Consider the following 4,796-nt stretch of genomic DNA (forward strand, 5'->3'; position numbering starts at 1 on the left):
ATATATATATATATATATATATATGATTATAATATTTTTATGATTTTCCAAAAATGATTCATTGGAATGTTTTCAGTCAGTTCAATAAAAGGAAACCAAAACTATAAACTGTAAAACTGTTTTAAAAACAAAAAGCAGAACTTGTGATATTCATAAAACCTTGACTCTAACATTACAGATAATTTACTAATTTAAAAGAATTTTACAGCTAAATTGATTAGTAAATGTTAATCAATAACCAGACATGAGCACACAATCTGAAACCATAGAAATTCATCCAAAAGATTTCCAGTGAAATCAGAAGATGCGATCACATGAGCAAAATTATGATGAAAAAAGGTCCATTATTATCAAGAGTGGATATAGTGATGGACTAGCAGCTTTCTGTTCATAAATGCAGTGAATTCATGCGACTTGAAGTGAAATCTTTTGCCCTCACATGAAATTCCCAATCAAGTGAATCTATTTCTATTGAAATGACATGATTTTGCCCACAAAAATGTGTCGAGCAACAGTAAATGTGACTCATTTATTAAATATTTTGGCTTGCTTTATGTTTTTTAATGAGAAAGTAGCACTCATCACTCTTTGTTAACACATTCTAGTAATATTTAGCAGAAACTTTTATCCAAAATGTATCCAAAAACCCTGTTAAACACTATAAGATACACTGTAAAAAAAATTCCGTAAAATTTACGGTAAAAAACCGGCAGCTGTGGTTGCCGGAATTTTACCGTAAAAAGTACGGTAGCAACGTTTTAGGTTTTACAGTTTTAACTTAAATTTACAGTTAAATACCACAATTTCATTACTGCCAAGGATACAAATGAAAAGTCCTAGAGTGGAAAAGTGTCCTCAGAGACACGTAAATAGTTCAGAGAATTCAATCAGACGCTCCATACATGCTCTTATACGTGTACAGAGAGGGATTGTTTTCACAGCTCATGGACAGAGAGAGATAAATTAAGTTTCCATCTATGGACAATTCCAACTCCTGGACAATCAAGTTATGGAATAACATTAAACTCTTTGCAATCTAATGGGAGATGGAAAACAATCATGAGAAACACTTTAGGACGTTTTTACATTGAAAACAGGGCATTAGAATGCTTGCCAAATATACAACACACAAAGTAAAACATTCCTTGCTCTATGCATTTATTAAATACATTTATATTATAAACATATACTAAAATACTGCATATATGCTTGAAGACGGACCTGTAAAGAGCAGTGTCATTAGACAGTGATGAGAACATTACTGTCTGAACTGGCCCATGTTCAAGGTTAACCTTTTAGAGACACCTGATTGTGGAGAGAAGGTTAAACAACACATTAACATGCATTAAAATTTTAAATTATGGCTCCATTTACTGTATGAGGGAAAAACAACAGCATAAAAAAGGCTTTTAAAGGCCGTTTATAAAGAGTCAGGACGAGCAGGCCGGATAGAGGAGGGCAATCTCTCTCTCTCTCTCTCTCTCTCTCTCTCTGCCAGATGATAATTTCTTTGAATTTAGGTTTAATGAACTAATGCAGGTCAGCTCAGTAATTACACTAAAACTCTACAGGAAAGGAAAGAGAGAGAAAATACAGTTGAAAGCTCAATCCTGTACAGCTGTATCATACAGATTACAGATGTGGCTGAATAATCTTTTCCATATTACATCAAACATAAGGACTGAATAGAGGTCTGAAAGACACGAACCGTTTTTTACATGCAAAATATATTCAAGATATTCTAAGACAGCGTCCTAACTGAAATGAGACCTGGGACTGAACAAATAGGAATAGCCATATATACACACAAATACAGTTTTTTTTTTTTTTTTGCAATTCTTTTCAGTATTAAAAAAATATATATGTTTAATTGACATCTGAATGCATAGCAGTGCCAAAGCAAAATAGCTTAAAAGGCAGCAAGATGTTTATTTATTTATTTGAAATATCATAAAGAGCTTGAAATATACTTTTATATATGATAAGTATTGTAACTGGTCACCATTTATTTTTTTGTTTAATCCCCTTAACATCCTGGAAGTGTGTTTTTATTTCAGTGGTGTAATTTATATGCATGTTCTTGATCAGTTTCGACTGACTGGAGCTCTTGTATGACCTCCATCATGTTTGAGAATATAAACAATTAGCAATCTGAACCGCACAGGTTATGCACAGGTTAAGTCCACTACACATCTCATCCATTTAGGTAATTGAACAATCCCATCATGCCCACTGACTGACAGCCTCTTTTTAACTATCCCTTGCCCACCATGTTCAATTTGCATTATTGTGTAATGAGAGACCACCGGTGTCATGAGAAATCAGATCCTTCCTCGAAATCATCTATCAGTTAATAGTTATACCAAGTACACACCAACAACATTCACTTAAAATATGTGTATAATTGCTTACTATATAGTGCATAATAAAACAAATTGGATATGTAATTCATTTCACTGAAACAATGTAATTTCTTTCACTTGATAAACTTAATAACAACATAATTATTAAAATATTTTTTTATTATTCATTTATAAATAACAGCAATAAATACAGTCATGTTTTGTTCCTGAATTTATTTATTTTATTTTATTTTATTTTACAAATCATTTGATTGAATGATTCAGTGACTGTTATCGTTTAATTCCTGAATTTATTCAGGGGTTTTTTATTGAATTGGTTGAGTAAATAATTCAATGACTTGATTCCTGAATGAATCAGTGTTTTGAACTAATTGTGTCAATGAATCATTTAATCTGACTCATGAAGACAGTTACTTGTCGCCACCTACTGGCATAATGATGTAACTTGCAGAAAGAGTCACTGAATATTCCACCTCACTAACACAAAGACTGATGGTCTTTGGGAAGAACAGGAATAATAAGTATATACATGTATACTGTACAGTTATAGGTTGTACAAACTGCTTATATCTCTCATATCTAACAGTGTAGAGATTTTATTCATTGAGAAATGCAATTTGCTGTGTGCAATTTTCTCAATTAATTCTCAACATTTAAGATATTTGTAAGTAAAATAATTAAAAAAAGGGGAAAATACTGTATTATAAAAGATAATATTGTGTAAAAAAAAAAAAAAGAAATAGTTTCAGTCAGATGGCAAAATGAAGAGCCAAGTTGCTGGTTGCCGTCGTGTTTTGATGCTGGTCCTTCACATGAGATACTGGTTTCCCTCATCATAGTTTGAGAGCCTTGAGCAGACAGGCAGGTATGAAGAGGTCAAAATGAAGAGACAGAAAGAACATAGGCAGAAACACTAGAGAGACAGAGTAGCGAAAAGAGGGGCAGAGGAGAAGAAGAAGTGGGACAATTTAGCAGTGAGAGAGAGAAACGGAGGCAGAGAGAGAGACACGTCACTCTGAATCTCCATCACAGAGCAGGTGAAGAGAGATAAATGTCAAAGGACACTCGGTGAAAGAAAGCAACAACTCGACTGTGCTCATCCAGGCCAGAGTCACTCAAGCAGACACACACACACACACACACACACACACACACACACACACACACAGCCACAGCCACATCACACACCTTTCAGCTATAGCCATACGTCAACTGTTCAACTACCATGGACTTTCTAGTGAAGTTGGTTGACCAGGCAAGTAGCCTGCATCAGCATGCACAACACAACAGATGCTGCACTTCTCCGCACTGATTGATATTCAATATGATGGAAAAAGTTGGGAGGTTAATAATGTCAGTTTTTTGTGTGACTGGAAAAATGAAATTAAAATGAAATATGCAACTTGCAATTAAGAATAAAAAAAAATCATTAATATTTTAATGTTTTATGTTTTTAATTTACATTTAATTGTATTACTATTAAAATGAATTTATATAAAACAAATACATATTAATATTAAAAATGAATTAATGCAATTAAGATTAAGGAGTTTTTTGGGGCATGATGACAAAAATGTTGAAGTTGTCAGCATCCAGAGACTGTAATGAGCAAAAAGTCCCATTAAGAGGCTGTTATTCGTGAAAAAAAACCTCAGCATTAAAAATTCTATTTGCGACTAAGAAAAAAAACGATTAAATTGACTGTAATATTTTAATGTTTATATTATCAAATGTTAATAAATTAATATAAAATTAATGTTATTATCATTAAAAATGAATGAAAATGTACATTTAATTTATTAATAATTAATTTTGTGAGTCAAAAATGTTGAAGGGGTGTCAGAACGAACAAAGCCTCATTAAAAAGCTCCTTTTTTCATTTTATATTAGCAATTAATATTATTAATTAATTAATATAAAAATAATGAATACAATTAATACTAAATAATTTTGAGGCATAAAGTCAAAAATGTTGAAGAGGTGTCACCATCCAGACTGAAATGAACAGAAATTCACATTGAAAGGCTACTATTTTCGAAAAACAAACAAACAAACAAAAAATGAAATCAAAAAGCAATTTGCAATTAAGAATTAAAAATGATTACAGTTTTTTAAATGTTTATATTATCAATAACATTATATTAAATAATGTTACTATTAATTAATACATATTAATATTAAAAAAAGAATACAAATGTAATTTTTTTGGGGGGCATAAAGTCAAACATGTTGAAATGTAGTCACCATGACTGCAATGAACAGAAAGTCTCATTAAAAGCCTGCTACTCTAGAGAGAGAGAGAGAGAGAGAGAGAGAGAGAGAGACCCTCTTGAAAATCCTTATCGACCCTTAAACAAATGAATGCAGCATTCATGCCAATGTTTGTTTTCGGCCACCCAATTTACAGCAGTCAAAACGTCCCAACGGGCGGCT

The sequence above is a fragment of the Sinocyclocheilus anshuiensis genome, unplaced genomic scaffold (assembly GCF_001515605.1).
Source record: "Sinocyclocheilus anshuiensis isolate Anshui unplaced genomic scaffold, SAMN03320099.WGS_v1.1 scaffold1753, whole genome shotgun sequence".
In the NCBI taxonomy this organism is placed as follows: Eukaryota; Metazoa; Chordata; class Actinopteri; order Cypriniformes; family Cyprinidae; genus Sinocyclocheilus; species Sinocyclocheilus anshuiensis.